This window comes from Catharus ustulatus, chromosome 15 (assembly GCF_009819885.2).
Source record: "Catharus ustulatus isolate bCatUst1 chromosome 15, bCatUst1.pri.v2, whole genome shotgun sequence".
Classification (NCBI taxonomy): Eukaryota; Metazoa; Chordata; class Aves; order Passeriformes; family Turdidae; genus Catharus; species Catharus ustulatus.
Genome location: NC_046235.1, coordinates 10313469 through 10337014, shown reverse-complemented (window position 1 = coordinate 10337014; position 23546 = coordinate 10313469).

The window sequence follows — 23546 nt, the reverse complement described above, 5'->3', positions numbered from 1 at the left end:
GGAGGATCCGCATCCCCGCTCCACAAACTCCGCACAACTCGCTGTCAGATCGCCCTTGGCGCTGGCAACGCAGCCATCTTTTGTGCTCTGCCTTTCCTACAATCCCTGCGTTTTGCCGGTGTAAATCCTGGCTTTGCCAGAGCGAGCCGATCCCTTTTGGTGATTAATTTATCTAGTTTGCAAAACGGGAGCTACAGTCACGGTGTGCTGGTTCTTTGCATTAAGTCTCTCTGCACAAAAAGAATAGGCACAATCTGAGATTTTATTGGATATATCTATATGCATATGTAATGCTTATAAATACATACATATACACATATTTAAGGTATTCATATGCTATGTCTATGCTCACATCAACACACACACCTCAAAACTGGGAAGTTTAATTAGGATTATGGTGCTTTTCGTGTAGAAATTATGAAGTATGAATTATTTTTATGCCAGGCCTGTGTTTGCATTTTACTACTTACTCTGTGTGTTTAACCAAGATGGCAGAAATGGAGAGTAACATTTGTAAATGAGAATTCAGGTCTGCAAAAGACAGGTCGTTCTCTGTGTATCTACTGAGCTAAACACAATAAAAACTGATTAGTCTTGTTAACAGTAGAGCTCACAGAGGTTCCAGTTTAACCACGTGCACCCCTAGAAGAACCATTTAAAGGAGAAAACCAAATTTATGCAATTATGTGCTTGCAGAATCAAAACATTTATTATTAAAATAATGAAATTATTATGACTATGGCTAATCATTAGCCCTTGCTCCTCGTGAAGATGACTAGAGCTGTTCATGAATGACCAGCTCAACCCTCTCAGACCCCAGTTTGGGAGAAACTTTGTCACACACTGCAAGCTTGAGTTCCCTTGACCAGAACATCAATGTTCTGACAAGATTTGAGCCAGCAGTGGAAAGGAAGGTTAAGACCCCCTGGGAGGTGTTGGCTTGTCAAAATCAGACTTTGCAGATTGCTGGTTTTCTTTGAAGGCTTCCGCAAGAGTGTGAAGAAGAGAATATTCTTCTTGATATATTCAACCTGGATTTCTAAAAGGCTCCTGGACACGTCTCCCACTTGTCTTAGGGAAGATTATCTTCCAGGAAATAGGAGGTAATGGTCTCCTAAAAGGTGTAACCTGCTTAAAAGAAAGGCAGCAAAGAGTGGCAGTTTCTAGTTCCTTTTCACAGCAAAGGAAGTGGAATTTTGCAGGGATGAGTGCCCATTGGTGCTGCGCAGTGTGTCACTGGCTGAGCTGGAGAAGGCACTTAGATGAACTGTGGATAACAAAGTCGTGTATGAAAGTGCAGATGAGGACCTGGTGTGAAGAGCTGAAGGATGAGTTTCCCATACCGAGTGGGAAATAAAACATAGATGAAATCCAGTCTAGATATAAATGCAAAGTAGCACACACAGGGGTGAAGTAACATCCAAGATTACATGATCTAACATATTATCACCCACTAGCTATGTTTTGTAATAGTTCAGTGCAGGTATTGGATGAATTTTTGATGACCAAGGAGTGCACTGAACATCAGGAATTGCTTCAAAAGCAATAGTAAACAAAGAAAAGATTGATTCCATGCTGGGAATTCCTGGTGCACCTGCATCACAGGTTCCAAAGGGCCAGTTCTCCATCTCAGGGAAGGAATGCTACATCTGGTAGAGGCACAGAAGAGGCTAAAAGGAGTGATCTGAAGATCAGATGGGTCTCCCATGCAGAGCATGCCTAAATAGTCTCTTCCACTTTGAAAAGAAGCAGCTGAAAAGGGATATAAAGGCAACTGCACAAAACCCAAATTGAAAAGGTGAAAGAAAAGCCTTTGTATTCAAGTTCTGGAGGAAGAAAGCTTAGCTACAGGCTTTTGAGAAGAAAAAGGTAGTTCTTCATTCAAAATGTAATAAAAAGTTCAAACTTCTGCCACCAAACATTGTGGACACTAAGAATTTACATGAATTCAAAAATCAAAACTGGTGACAGAGCAAATTCACAAAAGGAGAGCCTGTTAAAGTCATTAAACATTAAACAAGACACTGTTCTCTGGAAGTCCCGTGGTTGCACACTGGTGGGTGAGGATTCCATACCATCACTGTTTTCCAGCACTTGCATTCTTCCTCTGGGCACCTCTGTTTTGGCTGCTGGACAGGATACTGAGCTACACAGGCCTTTGATCCCACCTGCAAGGGTCGTACTCATGTTCTTCACACACTATCAGGAGAGCTGTTTTTCATTCTGGAATTCATCTTTCACTGCAGTCATATTTTATTGTCTAGAATATCACAAATTCTGCTCTTCATTTTTCTAAATTGTGTGATACCCCGGTTCTACCTCTCCGCCATTCTACAAATATTTTGTATCTACATAAATTACACATATAAAGACATCTGTTAATAAGAATAAAAGTCCTCTATTTCAAAACTATGAAATTGCTTTCATTTATGTAGCACTCTGGCTTTCTCAATAGGCTCAGAAGCAAAGATTCCAAAAAGCCAGTAATTAGTTTACACTCTGAGTTTTGAGTTTACAACTGAAAAGTGCATCAATTATTTTAATCTACATTAAGAAAATATTTTTAAGAATTCCGCATTAATGGTCATTTAAATAGAAACCTCAAATTAGTGAACCTTCAGTATGACTGGTAGAGCATGACTATGAGAGCTCCCAGACCAGTGCAGATTCTGAGTGAACGAATCCTGTTGGCATCTTTTCATCCACGTTTTTATATCACTATGTACAACAACGACAGTTATGTTTTGAAACGGGCATCTGATCTCTTCCAGTGATACCAGAGCTGTGCAATAATGGGAAAGTTCCCTTCATGCCAAACAAGGGGGAAAAAAAGTATTTTTGCTTTTTCTCTGAAGAGAAAATGGTAGCAGACAGAGCAATCATTTGGCATTTGAAAAGTTCTGTTTGGTGGAAAAGAAGTCGTTTTGAAGCAGTAGTGCCAGTGAGGAACATCTAATGGAAAAGCAACTTCCAGAACTTGAGTTTTGATAATGATGAAATGGGATTGCAGCTGAACTTCTCCTTTTGTCCATTCTCCCCCTTTTCTAAACTAGCAGTAAAATACAATGTATTTCACGAGGTATTGTAACAAATTTATATAGATCAGTGGAAGAGATGTAGGCCAGAGATTCTTGGTCAAACTCAAAAGGATGGCAACATACTTGAGGAATATTTTATTATTGCATTTTCTAAGAGGAAAGCATTTCCATTGCTATTGGAAATACAAAGAAAGTTAGTCTCAACTAGAAAATGCCGCATGTCCAAAATAAGTCAGATACATCAGTGGCAATTTCAGGGCCCAAGCTTTTGATTTAAGCCCCAATTTTGATTCCAAAGACTGCTCTGATGCAGAGGATCTTGAGTGTATAAACACAGAGCAGTCATAGTTGCTCTGCAGTTCCTACTGCCCCTAAATACTGACTTTTGGGGTTTTGTAGAGCAAGGAGGTTTTTCCATTCTAGATTGCCAAAGAGCTGTTTCTGAGAAAGCCCCACAATTCAGCTTGAAATAAGCTCTTTCCTGCCTTTCTTATACATAACTCATCACACCCAGATTTTAATATTTGTGTTCTTGTTTCAAACCCACTCTTCTAATTCATTGTATGAGTGACGTCTTGATTTTCATGCTGTTGAACAGATTTCTTGGAAAACTTCTGGTTTTAGTGCCAGGTATTATTAGTGGGATAATTGGAACTGCTGATAGAAGGCTGTAAACATTTGTTTTAGGAAAATACTGATTAGTGCTTACATTTAAGCATAAGAATAATCTCCCATATATTCAGTGAAGTATTTCTGGCTGTGCTTTACTTTAAGCACACGTTTAAATTCAATTACCTTCATTGTCATAATGGACTTAAGTGCTTTGCTCTCTCAGGATAATAAGACCATTGGCATTTCATTTAGCTGGCTGAGCTTGTTTTTAAGTAAATTTTGTACTCTCCAACACAAACTGACAAACATGCAAATAAGAGTTGCCTTCTTGCCTAAAGACAGAAAATGATAAACCAAGTCGTTTTCCAGTCCATGAGGGGAAACACCTAGGCAAGGAATAGATTTTCATTTCCCTGATACTATCATATTAATTGTCTGGAAGTGAAACACTGCCTCACAAGGAGGCTTTGTGCCATCTTTGATCTCCTTCTGTGCTTGAGCAAGGAGAGACATAGGTGTTGTTTTCCATTGAAATGAAGAATGTTTGTTTGCTTGTTTTCTAGACAAAAGCAAATGTCTTTGAGACATTGTGGGCCATAGCTCCACTTGATACAAATTGGCATGTCTCTTTCATTCCTGGGGAATTACACTAATTTTACACCTCAGAGTACATCTCAGAGACTTTCCACGTCATGTATAAACTTGAATAGGGAGATTCTGTATCATGAGATGAGATCATAATATGCAAGTGTTTCACAGACATAAAACTATGAGGTCTGGGAATGCTTGACAGTAGCTAGTAAATACAGTATGGTCTAGTCATTAAGTGGGACCAGTTGTTTACAAGCAGAATAAACTAGTTGGTAAGCAGAGCCAAAAAGCAGTTTTCTTTACCATGGCACTCCTAATTAACAGTTTTTCCCCACTGAAGCAATAAAATGAAATATTGCAGTTTTATTAAGCCTTATGTGGTTCAAAAAAAGCCCTTTCAAATGTCATTAACACTTGATCTGTTCACCAGAGAAGTAACCATTTTAAAAAGAAGAAAAAGAATAATTGAAAATTTTGAGCATAAACCAGCTTACAGAACCAGCAAGGCTATTTCTGATGCATATTGTAAACTGCCCTAAAACAATGCCAATTTTACCACCATTCAATGTTAAAGGAAATAAATTTTGTTATGGTGTCATAGATGCTTCAATTAATGTGAAATAAAAGACTTTCAGTATTTTCTAACACTGTTAGTATTTATGGAACCAGACCAAAAGCAAGCCCGGGAAAATTAGAATTTATGGTTTTCGTACAATTACTTCTATGAATAACATTAGCAAAGACTCAGTATCAAAAAATACCTTGAACAAATGTAGCACACTTCCATTTTTATATTGTGAACATTACTGTGATTATTTTCACATACAGGAAAATGTATTCCTGGCTGAAGACCAACAGTACTGACTGGGTATTGGAAGAACATCAGACAGGAAATTTGGTACCTTCAAAACCAAGAGTTTTGAGTGACTCAGTCAGTTTAGACTAGCCCACCTCTGCAAGAACTGGCAAGTGGCTGTGGGTACAACCAGCACCTGAGCTGCTACACCGTCTTGGTTTGAAAGACAGGTGTCTGCTAAGAAAGGCAGGAGCCTCTTTTGAAATGGAAAATGTAACACCCCTCCCTCCAAATTATTATATTTTTGAAATTAAGGCATTCTCAGGCAAAGATGTGGGAATAGGAATAACAGTTCTTTACTAGGAAAACTGAAAATAAAATTTAAAAAAAAAGGCAGTAATACAAAACAACAAAACACTGACAGAGTCAGAATACAACCAGACACCCTGTCAGTCAGGGTGTTGGTAGCAGTCCCATTCCATGGTGGCTGCAGTCCCCTTGCAGTGACAGATGTGGTTCAGTTGAAGCAGTGCTCCTGTAGAAGGGTGCAGTTTTCTTCCAGAGGTCCAGTAATGATGTAGAAGGGTCTGGTTTTCCTTTGGAATCCAGTGGAAAAAGGCTGCTCTGATGTTCCAAATCTCAGATTATATCTGGGTAGAGGAAATGCTTGGCTTCTCCTCCTGGGTGGAACATCTAGCATTGGGATGATGTAATTTTATCAGTCACACAGTGGGACTCAGTGGCCCATTAACAGAAGATATCTCCATGGAGGGGTGATGGGTTGTGGAAAAGATAAAGATCACTGCCCTACCTGGTTTCAACAGATGGTGATAGAATACATACTTTTGGTTACATCCTGCTTTGCAAGCCAAGACACACACACACTTGAGCATATCCATCATGTACCCCAGGGAGATGGTCCAGCCCAAAGAGGTGGAAGGAGATTGGGTTTTCCCTCCTCCAGGCCAGTATTGCTACAGCAAGTTCATATGTGTAAGAATGAAGTGATACTTTGAGAAGTTTGCATGAGCACTTAGGGGTTTTCTCTCAAATTACAGCATATTGGTGCTGCTAGTAGCTCAAAAATTTACGCAGTGTAATGCTAAGTAGGATGGCTTCCCCAAGTCCTGCCCTTCATCTGACTGATAAACACCTTTTTCTAAGTGGAAGAAATACTGGATTTGTTTTGAAGAGGTCCCTCTGGCTGACTGCTCCCCATGGCCTGCCTTTTACCTTACTACTTGCTTTCACAGGCTTTGCAAAATCTGCATATAAGCCCTAACAATATTGTTTAGTCCTTTCTTCTAAAAGGTAAAAAAGTCTGAGGACAGAATGATTTCAGGCTTTTCAAATTCCTGACAGGGAAAACCCTGTGGTTAGTCAAAAGTAATCCTGTTATTTCCACCAGTTTTGCAACACTATAACCATCACTTCCCGTTGGGTGGTTTTGAAGCTACATCAATGCAAAGGAAGAACAAAGTTAAACCATCCCATCTTCTGAGTACAGAAGGGCTTTGGAACATCCATAAAACTTCACTTCCTTGTTGTAAATGAAAATAATTCAGGACAATTCTTCATGGGTTCTTTGCATTTAAACATCAAATGACATGCCAGGCTTCGGAAGCACTCACAATCTGTGTTGCGAATCAGAGGAAAAGAAAGCAGGAGTTAATAATTTCTTTGGAGCAAATCATCATTTACAAAAAGAATAGATTGAAATGGTGCATTACAATTATCTCACACATAGTCTTGCTCATAAGCTGAATGGCTTTTTATGTAACCGAAAAATGGCCTCCTTTCCTGACTGTAGGCCTTTTCTAAACCATTAATGTGTACCTGAGCAACCACTCTGAGTTCATAAAGTTCAGTGGATTCAGTAAATTTAAATGAATTATTGTATATTAAAGGCCAAGTCATATGTGTTTTTATGCAGGCAAAAGCTTCACTGTTTCTTTCTGAATAGGGCCTGATTAACAACAGCAGAATTCAACTCTATGTTAATGCACCATTTAGTGCCCCACTTTTGCACACTGCAATGCTGCATCTGTGCCCATTTCATGTTCTCAGCTAAGTTAAAAGCCAAAAAGAATAGATTGAAATGGTGCATTACAAGTATCTCACACATGGTCTTGCTCATAAGCTGAATGGCTTTTTATGTAACCAAAAAATGGCCTCCTTTCCTGACTGGAGGCCTTTTCTAAATCTGAATCTGGCTTTTAAAATTCTTTATGGTAGCAGAGAGAAAAACCCCATAATCTACATTGATGTTGTGCTTACAGATTGTCCTCCTTGCATGGGGCACAAATAGCTGCCTGGCCAGTGTGTGGTTCTGCGGGAATCATCCATTTTTATCACTTTCAGTTATTGTTTCCTTGCCTTGCCACAAATATTTCCCACAGTGTCACTGTTTTCCCTTGGCCTCCTTACTCATCCAAGCTAATAGTTAGGGGCACACTGGGCATTTTGTTATGCTTTTTTTTTTAATGTTCTGGTAAGCATGAAAACACTCAGTAGGGATTCCATTATGTTTTAGCACTTGTGTTGAAGGGTGAAATAACTTCACAGCCTGTCAGAGGAGTGATGCATCATGAATAGTTCCTTCCTTTATTCTACATATTTTTATTTAAACATTCCTGGCCATGTTTTGTAAAAAGCTGCTTTCACTGTACTAGACTGTCCAGAGGAGGAGGATCTGTTTTAACTTTCAAATGACCCTGAAAGACTGGAGAGAAACAATAAATAAGAACATCTCTCTGTTAAGTTATCAAACTTTTTGCAGAGATCTGAGGCTGGAGAGCGAAACATTAGCAAAGAATTTTTACCTTTGTTCAAGGTTTTGCTACCCTTGTTTTCAAAAATTTTCATTGTTTTCACCTGGGTGTTGATTTCTTCTCAAACTGTGACAATTTTATCTCTTTTGTAATTTCTTTGAAGGCTGAATGTGTCAGAATTTAGATGGAGGGAGCAATGGGCAAACCAGTGTCAAAACCCCATTGGGTGGCCTTTTACTGAAAATCTTCAAATTTTTGTCACAAAATTCTGTTTCCAGCACAAGAAAATGTCAACTTTGACATTTTTACTCTGTTGCAAGAATTCATCCCATTACCACATCCAGCTAAACAGCTGCACCAAGCCTTTTATTAATGGACACCTCTGATGAGTGAAATACCCAACGTCCTTTTAGGATATCAAATGTGTGAAGGTCGTTTAGCCTTAGTGGGTGGCCCTGCCTGGAAGGGATTGTGACATGGTCAGGAATGGGTCATCAGGGAGTACAGGAAGGGGCATTTTCCTCCCCTCAAAGTTTTTCACAGTGCAGTTCAGTTCAAGCCTGAAGTTACTGAGTATTTCTGACCCTTCCTCCCCTCTGTAAGACAAGTACCTCAACAGTGGAAGGGTTTTGTGTATGCACAAGTTGAAGTCAAGTCACAAAAGTTTGCAAAGTCTTCTCTATCTAATAGCTTCCTTCTGGCTTACCCAGCTTACCCAGCTCCCTTTTTCTCAGGGATTGGCCAAAGCCATCAACTCTGATGGTGCATCAAACCAGGACAAACGTGATCAGCCTTTTTTATCTTGCCTTAAGCACTGACCTGTGCTTACTGTTAACATTGCATAATTAAGCCACAACATTTTATGTTCCTCCAGATGTTCACCTTTAAAGCCAGTCTAGATATAAATTACTGAATGCTAAGTCAAAAACCTAAGAGCAGTATCTTCACAATACTTTAGCCTGAAACATCTGTTGTCACTTTGCCCTAAACCCCCTCATGGTGAGCATGACACGTGCTGTCCAGAGGCAGGCAGAGAGTTAAGTCATGACTCAGAGTGATGTTCATCTTCCTTCCCTAGGGTTTTCTTCCTCCTTGTGTCCAGAAAGTGGGTCCTGCACCAACTTTCTGACTTGAACAAAGCATGGCCCTACGGCAGCATGTCAAACTAACCTCTGGCAAAGAAAAGGAGTTCAGTGCACACACAGCCCCATCAGTTACTGTGACATGCAGGGGAGTGATAGAGCTGCCCTGCTGAGACTGCTCACTTTGGTGCTACCCCTGGTGTTAGTATCAGGAGCATCAAGAGCATGGAGCTCTGACCATCCAGACCTGGCCCGGTTTGAGCACTCTGTGGGAGTTCCTTCATTTCACTCAGCATCCCCAGGCCCAGGATTCCAGAAGCCAGCAGCCATGAAAAGCAAGGTCATGGCATGCAGAGATTAAAACTGTGCTGGCTCTGCCTTGCCCAAAGTCACAGGGACATTGTGATGGACCTCCAGAGATCAGTGGTCTCATATCAACCCCACACGGAACCCAGAGCTCTGCTTCCCAGCTGATGCACTGCAGTCTGGCTGGGACAGTGGGCCCCAAGGTACTGACTTACACTTACAATGACAAGCTTTCCATTCTCATCTTCTGCTCCTAAAGCAAAAAACTAGGGGGGAATTGGGAGGACAACATAGTAGTTTTTAAATCAATCCATTTTCTCTTTGGAAAATATGGCAGTGAACTGGACTTAGGCACCCTGCCCAGAAACAGGAGACTGAGAACCCTCTTCCTAAATCTCTCTACTTCTGTGCTGATTTACAAGTCCTAAAGACAAAGTTCATTAACAACATTCCCCTTATAACCTGAATTGGGAAAATTCTTTTTCACCCTTGACTAGGAATATAACCTAAAAACGGTAACACAATATTATCCCATTGACGCAGTAGAAAAAGATTCAGAACTGATTAAAATATATGGCTGTGTGGATTCAGTGGCACAGATGTGCAAACTAAAGGGTAGCACCAAAAGGATACCAGAAAGCTTTAGAAAAGCAGTAAAACATTTTGACTCTGTCCTCAAACTGCATTGCCATTGATTTACTATAATGGGAAGAGCTGAAAGGAAGCTTTAGCCTCAAAATCTAAAGGAAGCAATAACAAGGTCCCTAAAATATAATGGCAAATTTACGTAAAATAAGGAGAAATGTTGGGAAGTTCTTCACCATGTAACTAGGTTGCTCTTTTAAGAAGTCCACATAGTGTCTGGGGTTTGCAGAAGCTATTCAATAAATATAGCAGATGAAGGTAAGAGTAACTTGGGGATTTTTTCAGTTCCACAATATTGATAACAAATCCCTTTTCTTTTTTTTCAGTTTTCTGAGAATTTTGAGATAAAGCCTTTTTTCCATTTTTTAAAAATAATATCAGTTTTTCTTTTCTGATCCATGGATGTAACTGTGAAAGCAGGATAAAATTACTGGCTGCATGCAGTGTGTGCTCAAAGGACACAGACCAGACTTCAGGCTCGCTGCTGCCTCACAGACATGTTATCAATTGGAGGAAAATTAATCAAAACCCAGAACTGATTTGCATTTGCAAGCTCAATAAAAGAGAGAGAATGCAGAAAAAGTAATCACATGGGAATGTACAGAACATTAAAACCAGCAGGAAAAGATAGTGTACCGTCAAAACACAGGTGCTTCATCACCATATTTTCATTCAAGTACCCCTATCCTCAAATAACCTGCAGAAAAATCCCTGGAAGATGTGGTGGGAGGACTCTGGAAGATGAAGGAAACAGTCTGAGGAGAGCATGAAGCAAGCACTGTAGGATCACAGGGAACAAAAACACTTTTGGTCAAACTTCTTCACATCAATACAAAGCTGCCCAGTCACAGGCTGGGCTCTCTGCTCTGTGACCTGCTCTTATCTTCCCGGAAGAACAGATAGGACTTAATAACAAAAATGGACCTTTAAGGTTTTCTTGGGTTTAAATTTTAGTTAATTCACAACATCAGGTTGAGAAGCAGACTCTTGTTGAAGAAGGGGAGAGGAGAGGGCAGGACTGGACAGCACAGAGCTCAGCAGTGCCAGCTGCCGTAGCGAGTGGCATTCTTCATGCTGAGTGTGCTGGGACTGAATTACAATGAAGCACATGCCCTAAGTCTAGAAGTGTCTGTGTTGTGTTACTCTGGTCACACACTCCTCTCCTCAGGGGAAGAAAGGTGCTTGGACAGCCAGAGCTGTTGGAGATGTCTTGTACACACTTTTACCATCTCTGGTCAGAAGAAGCAAGGAGAGGAACTATGTGTGCCCATAATTACAAACCAGGGGCCTGCTCCACAGTCTGTTGAAGCCCACTGAAAGGTTTCCATTGATGCCAGCAAGCTCTGATGGGCCCCTGAAGCTTCCCTGCATGCTCACAACACCATGACTGATGTCAGCTGCAGCTTCGCTGGGTGAATTTCGGGACTGGCTCGGATGTCCAATTTCCTCTCCTGTCATGATGGGTAAAAAGACAGCCTGCAAGGACAGGGCTGCAGGTTTTTAGGGTGGTTCTAAACAAGGACCAGGCTCCTGCATATTGTGCAGCAGCCTTGGGCTGTGCTAAATTAATGCCATCTGCTCCTGGCCTTCCTCTCCGGCCTCCTCCCTCAGGGGGCTTCTGACAGTAGAGAATAGCTGGAGTACAGTCACAAGCATCACGCCTCTTCCTGTCCCTAACACACCCTTTACACCCTTTGTTTCTCTCTAAGTGTCATGGGTGGAGTAGGATCCCAGGAGCTGGCTCCAAACCAGCTGGCAGCATCTGGCCAGGCTCAGCCCCATTTCTCCCAGACTTGGAGGACCTGAAGCAGGCAGAGCCTCGGCTCTGCAATCTCCAGGGGTTAATGAGGGTTTTTTTTTCACCCAGGAGAGGAGTTATTTCCAGTGACATCACTCCCAGCTGAAAGCTTATAAACTTTCCAAATTCAGAGGAGAATTGCAAATACCGTGTGAAATCTTTCTCACCCGAGCCAAGAGCCCTCAGAGCAAGGATCCTACTGCTAGTCTGAAAGTTCAAAAGGTAGGAGCCATTTCTCACTATCAGTGTTTGTGGAACCCAACTGAAAGGGAAGATCCTAATTACATTTGGCATTTCTAATAGTCAGTCTCCCGCTAAACAAATGACATCATTTGTGGCATTGGCAGTAAAAGAGCCCACTGTAAGGGACTGTAAACAACAGTCCGTGCAGCCTCATTCTACTCTAACAAAGGAAAGGGAAAGGGGGGGAATCTCGCTAAATGACCCCGATGTCCACTTTTTATTTCAAGGATTAGACATGTCCTGATACCCCTGCAGAATGAAACAGTGGATGAAGCACACCCAGAAACTGGGAATTTTGGCAGCCCCAGGGAAATCCCTGCACTCTGCAAGGTGCAGCAGCTTAGGCTGGGAGCTTTCTGGATCTGAATTTTGTAGGCATTAAAGATCTGTGAGGTTGGTTTGAACCTACCTCTGATCATGGAATGCTGTATTTGATATTTCCATGGGATGCCTTTTCCAAAACAGTACTTATAGTCTCAATTCCTCTTGGAAAAATGTGTGTTCCTTCCTCCCATCTTGAGGGGGTCATAGTTCACCCCCCTGTTCAGGGGGAAGCTGTGGTTGTGTGTAAGCCTAGAATGAGCTCCCTCTAGAGAGGAGCTAACCAGCTCTTTCAGGGATGAACCCCAGGATTTTGGTGTAGAAATGAATCGACCTGGACTTACCAGGGAAATACCATAATGCAGGAACTGTGCACCAAGTCATAATTAAGGGAACAGAGAAAAATCTCTCTGTATAATATCTTAGACTGCTGAATTTCAGTTTCATGTTGTGTATTTTCTGTTTTTTCTGTGCAGCAGCCTGTCACAGGGCTGTGCTTGGAATCAGGGCAGCGCCAGCTCAGAGTGACCTGTGCTGCCAACACAGGAGGATTCTTCAGAGCTCTTCTTTCCTTGTAATGATCCCGCTTGACTCTGCTTAGTTTGTGATATTTGAGGGCATTGCAGCATGGGGTGGCACAAACACAGCCCATTAATTGTAACAGGATGCGGATAGGGAGGTTTGATATCTACATGCCTGTAACTGTAACCTGCATCCAGCTATTTTCAGCCCTTCAAGCAAATAAAAGCAACATTTGCATTCAGATTGCCCTTAGTGCATAGATGTGATGGATAATAAATTCAAAACACAGTGCAAGGACAATACTCATCTGTTCCATGGCAAAGAGATGAGGTTTTTTTGTCCTTGTCGGGTTCTGTAGATGGATGCTTTTTGCCAGATTTCTTTTTAGGCAATTGCACTCACCACTGGAAAGCAACTCTTCATTTGGGCTGGGAGCTGGAGTGTTATCTTATACTTTCCAACTGCTCAATTTTTGAAACCTTCTTCCAACTGCACTTCAGATAGCTTCCTTATCCTAAGGAAATGGCTTCACTTTGGTCTTTTTTTTCATTTGCAAAAATATGGGATACATTCTTGATCCAAGCCTATGGGAAAATCCCCTACTTATGAAAGGGGATGTGTTCATAATGTTCCTTTCTCTTATTAATTTAGTTACAAGGCGCGCTCTGAATCCTGTGCAGTATCACCATGCAAACCCTTTCACGCTCATTAGGCTTCATTCATAGGAGCACTCGCCTTGTGGAGTGTGAAAGAGGCCATTTATGCTTAATAATGATAATAACCAGCAGTTGGAGACTGGGAAAAGAAAGGAAAATAAAACCCTGCAGAACTTTACAGGAAAGGACATTTAGTGTTGCCAGGAGGGTGAGGAGGTCAGACATCTGGTGCTTAGTCTCACCCTGGATTACAGGCAGGAATGCCTGGCCACGGAGGTGGGGCTGGGCTGGCCACCGTGGCACAGGCGTTGGTGGCTGCTGGGACATCGGGGTGCCCCAGTGTGCCCCCCATTTGCACCAGGCTTCTTTTGTTTGGGGATGCAGAGCACACAGGGAGCTCATTCTGCATAGCCAAACTCCCAGGGAACTACGAGCAAGGAGAAGTTAATGCAGTTAAGTTTTAAGGAAAAATGTAGGAATTAAGTTGGGGTAAAGACTACCAAGGAAATATTTAGGAAATCTCTCAGAAATCAAGTGATGTTCATCCTTGTTAACCATGAAAACGCCCAAGACACAGGATGACAGAGACCTGTGTGCCTTCACTGGGTGGTCCCAGGGTTTCTGGGCACAGAAGCCAGTGACAAATCATCCTCTCACTTTCAGGTCTTACCATAAGGAGCCCCAGGCATTGCTGCTTCATTTCATTCCTCTAAGGAAGAAACATCATGAGAGTGCTGCACCTGAGAGATCAAACCCCTGCAGAGTGCTCCTGTGGGGGCAGTGGGACAACTCCAAGGTCTCATTTGGCCAAGGTCACTGAAATACAGACAGTAAATCCTACAATAATGCTGAGCCCATAAGCTGTACTTAGTATCAAAGTGTAAGATCTTACGATGCTTTTCCTTTGGTGCTGCAGTTTCAACCCCTCCAGCATTTCATTGTAAGTTATCTCAGACATTCACTGTGTTCAGTTTACGTTCATCTCCATCTATTTTTAACAAAAAATAAACTCAAATGCACATTGGAGCAAGACAGTATTTCTCTGGAGTATCATGAGACTGCTTGATCACATCTTTTCCTGGCACTTAGTCCATCAGTTTATGAATTATTTTGTTACACTGAGTACATAGTTGATAGCTTAGTGGCTGGGAGTGATTGTTCTCTAAATATGTATGGAGTTGTCATGAAAATACAGAGCTAGGGTTGCTAAGGCATGGTTAAATCAAGGCATGCATTGAATTCTCTGTTGTTTTAGCTGTTCTTTTCTTGCCATGTTTGGAGAATATCCTATCTAGTGCAATCCTCCAGGACATCTTTCTGGATTCCCCATCAGGCTGTGACTAACCCAACACTTTGAGTCACCAATTTGCCACCCCTGGGCTCAGCCAGGCCCATGCAGCAATGGAGGGGCAGTGATTGGCCTCCAGCACTGCCTGTTTGCAATACCAGGAATTCCTTCTAGCCCCTTTGAACTAAATTCTGAACAGGCTTGCACTTCAACAGAACATTTGGCACCATGATACACAGGAAGGTTTTCAAGAGCATGGAAAAGTTCAGACCACAGTAAGAGATGGTTTTTTAGAATTTGATTTTTTAAGGGTTTTAAAAGCACTGATAGCAACAGATGGGGTCCAAGGAGATTTTCAGGAACATATATTGAAAGTGTCACACTGGGTTTGCCTGCCACAGGCCCATGCAGCAATTTGTTCAGAGAAGGGCACCACAGAAATTCCAGTAAGAAACACAGATAAAGAAGATTTTCATTGAGTATCTCTGTACTTCTGATAGACCACAGCATTTCTGGCTTCTCTTGAGAGAGCTTAGCTGACACCAGTTACATCTCTGGTCATGTGTGACCTGTCACTGGGAATATTTTTCAAGCAGCCTTACTGACAGACATCATGTGTGTGGGTGGGATGTGGGAAACATAATTACCCTACAAGTGGTTCCCCATAACCAGCCCACTCCAATATTCTCAGTAGGTTTAGTCTGTGCCTCCCCATCTATGCCCATTGGAAAAGAATATGTACCAAATCCTTATTTTTGAGCAAATATCTATGGGAAAAGAGCATTATTGGCAATTCCATGCAAGGTCTCAAATCCATGCAGGTATTTGAAACATGAGTAAAGGGAAGTGTTCAGACTGAAACTCAAAGAGGATAAAACCCAAAACTACCAAAACCAAAAAAAAATCCAACTCAAAAGAAAATAAAAGGCCAGTCTATGAACATGTGGAAATAAAATTTTCAGACTTGCTAAGTGAAACAGAAGCCCTCTATTTATCTCGGGACATCCTATTGCTCTGGACAAAGGAAATTCACAGCAATAAGAGCTAGCAAAGAAAATTGTGATCAAATCCAGTGGCATAAACTAATAACTACTCATTGCAACTGTAGTCAACACCTTTCTTGTAAATCCAGCAAATAAATATTCACTGCCCTGTATGTGATCTTCATCCTGCCGTGAAGATGACCCCAAGTACATCCCAAGCACATGGAAAAAGGATCAAAACAAAAAGCACATGATGGTTCTTAAATGACATTATCTGTGGAAGGGACAAACACACATGGCCTTCAGATTCATGTAAAACAATACCAGGGCTGCAGCAGGGCTGGGACTGGGAAAAGCAGATGCTGCCCAGAGTGGGATCTGCTTGCAGAGTTTAACATGCACAACACACATCAGGCAATCAGAGCCCTTTCATGAGAGTCAGAAGAGCTCATGGAAAGTGCATTTCCAGCAAGCATCCATGAACCAAATGGCAGAGTCAAGAGGCAGAATTCAGACAAGGAGCCATAAGTTCACTTGGTCTGGTTGAGTTTGCCCCTATGTTCAACTTCTTGGTAAGAAAGGAGTCAGATGCAGAAACAAGACCTTGGATCAGGTCAGAAGCAACTGAAAAATGTAGGAACAATTCTGCAGCATTTCCTCTTAGAGATGCTGTTATCCACAGCATGGAGCAGAACATTTCAGCTGGTGCTTGTTCATGTAAAATTAAAAACTCACACAAAGTACAAGGGTCCTTGAGACACATGGGGAGGGGGTAAATCCCCCCCAAGTCACATGTTTTTGACTCCTCCAAAGACAAATTCAGTTTAACCTTCAAATCTGGAGCTGTTTATGCAAATGTAGGAAAACCTCTAGATTTTAATATGTGCCAAATCCATTGCTTTGGCTAGAGACTCAGGTTAGCCTTGGACCAGTATAACAGACTAAGTGATTTACTGAAGTCACCTTCACAGTGCCTGCCATAATTTTAAAAATCAAATACAAGAGGCAAAGAGTTTTAGAAGCATCCAAAGGCAAGCTTGGCCTCCTTGTACAGTACAAAACTGTGCAGACCACAAGGAAGTTACCAGCATAGTTTCTGACAACTAAAACATGTTAATTCTTTTAGGATTAAAGGGAGTTTGCAAAAACATCTTCATTCTTCTGCATTCAGAGTAACAGACACAGAAAATTTAAACCATGTTTACAACTGAGTTAGAGCTAAGATATGGCTCAACCGTGAAAAAAAGACAGATAAATCTCACTAGAAAAAATAGACAAATATTGGTGGTGTTTATGTTCATGGTGTTGATGAGTATCTCCAGAGGAATTATCTCCATGAATGGTCCTGGTGGAAGGCATGGAGCTTCCTCTGTGTGTGCAGTTAGGAATTCAATGTTTTCTGTACACACAGCTTACAGATGGGAGAGAAAAATACCTCCACAGTCAGCTAGCTGCCTGTAGGAATAGGAAAGGTCAGGTCCTCCTTTCTTTTCCCACACCAAGGTACTTGCAGTGAAATCTTGGAGCGTTAAGGAGGCTAAAGCTTTTCCTTATCTGTCATTACCAGGCACAAAGAGGTGATGCTCAGAGTCCCAGCAAGGAGGTGCAGGCATCTCCATCCTCAGTCCTCACCACCACAGCACTCCCAGCCTCCGTGGAGCTCCTGTGGGATCTTGTGGAGCCACTGCTGTGCCTGTGAGCAGGGTCAGGTGAACAGCAAGGCTCAGACCAGAAGTGGCTTGGGAAACAGCTGGGTCCCGTGCAGGGAGGCGGCCACAGCACCGGTGTTGGTGTTGGCTGCCTGCCCTGCCTGGGGCATCCAAAGGGCATGCAGGGAGGGCAGGAGCCACAGCTGCCCAAGGTTTAGGATGTGAACAAGCCTGTCAGGGCAAAGGAAAAACAGCTTCTGCCCTAAAGCTGTTCTTCCCCTTCCTTTCTAAACAAAAAACCAACTTATTCCAAGGCCAAAAGATTATTCAGAGCACACCTTCTCTAAAAGGTGTCACAGGGGTGGCACCTTCTCTAACAGGCTTTTTAAAAGAATCCTCTACATTTTCAGAGTGTTATCTTAGGGAGTGTTGCCCCGTGAGCATCACGAGGCTGAAACTCCCCTCTGCACCCAGAGCAACAGCCCTCACTCTCAGTGAACCCAGCACTGGCACACAAGCTGCCAGCCAGGAAAACATGCAAAGCAGCCACTTGAAAAACAAAATTCCCCACTTTCTCGTGCATGTGGAATGAGCATGATTTATCTGGGAAGGAATTTGCCCTCAGTGTTGATCTCCTTAAAAGAGACTGTAACTAAAATAGCTACAGGCCACTTGAAAATTAACCAGTTGTGATGTGCAGTGCCCTTCCCATTATTTCTCCTCATGCTAAACTCAAACTCCCATCCCAGTATCCATGTCAATATGTCCTTAGCCCCTCTCCCCAGCAGACAGGGCAGAGGTGGGTGTCCCTGCAGGGTGACTGCTAATCCCACAGAGGAGCTGGAGCACCACTGGCACTGGCAGCTGGAGCAGAAGAGCCGTTCCCAGCCTGCCTGGGCAGAGGGCTTCCCAACAGTGGGAGAGTTATTTGGGAGGCAGGGAAGAAGCCAACTGACACAAATTGTTCACCCAGACAAACAGTCAGGATTGCAAGTATCAGGAAGCAGGATTAGAATCACCATTTGTTGGCACAGACATTATTGGCTTAATATTGTTTGTGAATCCTAAAATGAATTGACTGGGGGGAAGGAGGGGAATCAATCAGCCATCAAAAAAACCTCGCAAACAAAACAGTCTGTCCTTTGTAGGTTGGTATACAAACTCTCCCACACAGCCTGGGACCAAGTTTTGGATCAAGGCCTCAGCTTGGCTTTCATTTTCTGGCCAAAAACAACGGAGTGGATTTAGAGGGGGCAGGGCTGGGTGATGCGAGGGAGGTTGTCATCTCCTTGTGTTGGCTGGGCTGGTTCATGTTTCCCTGTCTGCATCCCAGCTGTAGCAGCCTTTGCAAGGAGGAGGGAGAGGAATCCAACTCACTTCAAAAAGGGCTTGATGAGTGCTCAGAGCTGGGTAAGATTTAACCCCTAACACCTACAACTGTCTGTAACCAAGCGATATCAAATCTGACATGCCTGTGGTTATGGGGCACACCTTGGGCAGCAGAGCTGCTGAGGGCAGCGAATGCCTGAGGAAGTTTCAGACAATCAGGTGCTGTCCTACACTGAGGCATCAGCAGGATGTTTGTTTCAGCATCATAATGATGATGAGGTACCACCTGATGCAACAGCAGGTTTACCAAGTCTTTTTACTCAGGTCATTATTCACAAAAATCTTTGGTTCAGTCTGTTATTTAGAAAAAAACAAGTGGTTTTAATTACCCTTTAAAGACATCACTACAAGGACTGCCAGATTAACTTGCCAAAACAGCATTATTGAACTCCTGGAAATTCATGGCAAGGAAACATGGCTTTAATGTACCTCATTGAATTCCTCTTATTCAGAGGAGTCAGCAGGTGTATTTCTGTGAAGCACTCGAGATGCTAATGGAGACAGCATGCAGTCAACAGCCTGAGCCTTGCTACAGCTGGAGTTACACAGTTGGAAGGGAAAATACTTTTTCTCTTCTCCCCAGAGGTCTCCAGAGGCAAAGAGATTTTTTCAGTCTCCCAAGGTCCAGGCTTTTTATTCCTCTCCACTGCTTCAGCTAGAATTTATCTCCACTTCACTGTGCACTGCACACAGTTCAGATACCCCATTCCAGCAAACTTCCCCTGATGGACCAATGCCTAAATATAGAGGTACTTATTTATGTACTACTCTTGCAGTGTCAAAGTAAATACTAAGTGATTTTCTGGAACAAAGTTTGAATATCTGCCCTAAGCAGCTGATTATTGCTCTTGGAGCAAAGCAGCACAGCCTGGCTCAAGTGAACCAATGTCCACAGTAGCAAAGTCAGGGTGATGTCACAGGTGAGACAGGACAGATCTGTGTTTGAGGCACAGAAAACCCTTACTGTCCTGCTCACCCACCTGGGGAACTGCTTTAATACCTATCCTGAAACACCACTATGCAGTTTCTGTACTCGCCTCAAGCTGTTGCAGTTCCCTTACCCAGCACAGCCTTTCCCATTTTCCTTCCTGCAGACCCAGCTCCTCACGGGGTGCAGTCACTGCCAGCCCCACACTTTTGCAGCACTCAGTGTTCCAGGATGAATTCCGGGGGTTTTTTTTGTTTTGTTTTGTTTTGTTTTGTTTTTTTTGCAAGAAGAAACTGAAAGCTGCTCTTGCGCTTTCCAAGACAGTGACTATTGACCCTGCCACTACTGAGTGGCTTGTGAGCCACTCAAATAATTGAAGATTCACTGATCTGAGAGTGGGATGCTATAGCACTGCTTACTCTGGCCTCAGGCAAAGTGGAACAATTCTGGTCTTTGCTTCCAAAACTGCTCCATCTGATGGTGAATTGATGTAAAACATATCCATAACCCTAGAAACGCCCTTTGCTCTGATCTTCCACCCCAAACACCAGCTCCTTTGGCAGCCTCGCAGCAGGGTGCCAATGCTCACACCCAGCTATTCAAACACCTCTTAGCACAGAGGCTCAAGTGCTTAGGAGAGGGATGTCATGGAAGTACCAACCACAGCTACCTGTGGAAGGGACCCTCCAGACCACCAACTCCAGTCCAACATCCCCAGGGCAGTAGCCTGGCACCTGTGTGAGAGTTTAAAGTGAGGTGATGTCTACCTACTCCTCCCCAGGCCTGGTAGCACTCCCAGATGTGCTGGCCCCATCAGAGATGCTGTTGGTGAGTGTGCAGAGAGCAGTACCGCCCCTAGATTTTGCCAAAGGAGCATCCTCTATTCGTGGGAACATGACAGCACGGGAAGAATGACAGGAGAGGAAGAGACAGATCTTTATTGCCTGACTTTGTGCTTTCTAGGGACAGCAGTGCTGGGGACCTCTCCCAGCTGGTCAGTGCTCACTCTCCCACTTGCTGGTGGTGCCAAGTGTGTGGCAGCAAAGATCAGGATTGCAAACAATTGCTACTGGGCTGGGTGCATCCTAACATGAGACAGGAGACAGCTGGAGGAGGGAAAAAGGGAATTATTCTGCTATTTCCCACAACAAAACTCTAGGTTTTGCTAATGAGAGATGAGGGCGCCTTCTGCAAGTAGAGCAGTTTGAAGCAATGATGCTGTTTCCCTTGTTTCATTAGATCTTCCTGTGTGGCTCTGAAGAGCACAGTCCTTCCTGATGTCCTGCATCTGCTTTGCTCCATATCCACATTCCTTTTTCTTCCCTTATTTTCCTTCCCATGCAGGTATTTGTAGAGTAGTGCAGCCAGCAGCTGATGGGCACGAATTCCCCAGCCCCTCTGCCCTCTATTTCCCTCTGTGCAATGGGTTTCTGGAAACAATGTTGGATTGCTCCTGCTTACTAAATCAGCCCTGGTTTTTACACAGCACCATTTAAACTACTTCCTCAGGAAATTTCACAGGCACAGTGGCAGGCATTGATTTCAAGCAGAAAATATCCCAGCAGGAAACTTAAAAAGGAAAGATGTGCTGTAATTATATCTGTTCTGTGCTTGCAAGGCAGCAAGGACAAGATATAAACTAACACATGCACTGGAGCTATAAGATGCAGTAATGCTGTCATTAATACAATCAAAGCCTTCCAGAGCACAATTCAGAGCAGTTTTGTTGCAAACAGAATTTTGAAACTGAAGTGCACAGTTTTCTGTTTGGCCACACATGTGATCCCAGCAGCATCAATGCTAAATGGCACAGACCATCTCATCTCATCACTTCACAATCCAGTTAGAGAGGCACAAACAGTTAAATAACTGTGACAACTTCTGGTTCACAAGAAGAGTGAATGCAAGTCCAGCCTTTCAGTCAGTTTCTAGAAACAATAAATGCTTTAATAGAAGAAAGAAAAATGCACAATGAAAGAGGGTAAGAACTCTGAGACCTGTGAAAGTACTTCACACTGTCACAAAAACAGACACTAATTTTACACAGTTTCTCTAAAACCACCTTTTTCTCAGCCAGTTTAGGATCTGCACATCCAGTCTACCCTATACCTATCTGAAAAATTATCTGTGGTGCCTGTTTCCTTCAATGCATACATGATTTACAAAACATGGATGAGTTTTACTCATTTTCAAGTGTCCCAGGATGGGTATACTCATTTTCAAGTAATCCAAATGAAGAAATAAGGGTTGTGGTAGGGGATGACTAGATTTACAACTTTTTTTGTTTAAATTAAACTGATTTCAGGTCTGTTTTCTGAAAGGAGAACCCTACTAATCAAAAGGTATATCCTACTCTGCCAGTGTCCCAAAGCCAACCCCTCATGTTGGGCAGCATGGATTATCCAGAGCCAGACAGTATCACATACAATTTTAGAGAGGGATTAACCCTGTTACACAAAATCATTGGGGATGGGATTGAAACCACAGATCTCATTGAACAGGCTGCAAGTGGGCACCAGAAGCCACTGAACAAGAATGTTTTCACTTTTAATGTCTTTGAACCTGCACTGGTGAAGACAGCTGCCCTGCAGAGCCAGTCCTTCTCCAAAATAGTAAAACCAGTGTAATATATGTTATAAAATAATTCGTGTTGATTTGTGATTTATGTAAAATAAATCATGTTCCTACAAATAAAGAAAATAATAAAGAAACTTTAAAACACTAGCCACAGTGAGAAGGAAAGATTGCCTCACAAGAATTCCAATGCTCCAACTATTGACAAAGCTGAGATTAGCAAGTTAATAGAACTGGCTCCAGCAGAGATGACTCTTTACAGAGACAGTCCAGGAAACACCCAAGCGATGAACACTTGATAAGTATCGCCAATCAAGAAAACCAGAGTTGTCAGGGAAAACTGCATCTCAATACCTGGTTCCCTTAAGCCAAAATCTGCATTCATGGAAATTCATCACTTCCCATTTGTCCAACTCAGAGAAAGGAGCTACAGGAATATGCAAAACCAGGAAAAGAAAGGAGGACCTCTGCCCTAGGCTAGAAAAACTGTATAAAACCAGGACAGAGACGACATTTGTGAACACAGGGGTATCCAAAATGATAGAGTTTGGATCAGTGTGTGTGTTCACCCAGCGCCAACCCCAGGCTCGGCATTGTCCTTTTTGACTGTGGCTATCGAGGACCGTATTTCGGTCGCAAAATAGAAATTGTTTCTTTAATCATTCTTAATTTGGCTTAATTCTTTCATTACCTATAACAATCTTAGTGACCTCCACGTGATTCTGATTTGGGGGTCTGGGAAGGCCCCCGCTCCACTCAGGAGGTGCCTTGCTGATTTCAGCGGCCTGACAGAATTGGGAAATTTCTTGGAACCCATCAGAATCTCAAGCTAAAAGCCACAGCCACAATCAAAGAGGGGATAAGACGGGCCCAGAGCTCTCAGATAGCCGCGGCACAAATTTTTCACTCATAAAACTCTACGTGCACAAAGAACCCATGCAGGAAAAGGAACCATAAGTATGGTGTGGTTGAGTGAGGTTGATCGAGCGTGTGTGTGAGACATGATCTGATCATGAAGCGAGTGCGGACCCCAAGATCGCAGTTCCACCATCCCGCGAGGGATGTGGTTGGTCAAGGGGGAAGCAAACATAACGTGGTAGAACTCCTTCTCATGTGTAGAGCCTAAAACTTGGGAAATTTTGGGGGTTGGTTACAGGGAGGATCAAAATGAGGGTACGTTCCCCAGCAATTGGGAATTGGTAAACCTTTTGGATCAAGGACTAGGTAAGTCCAGGAAAGGGAAAAGAGAGCTCACTGTCTTTCGGAAACCCACAGATCAGTTTGCTGTGAGGTGAGTAGACTGGTAAATTCAAACAAAAATCAGACACAAGTATGGTACCACTCAGACTTAGAA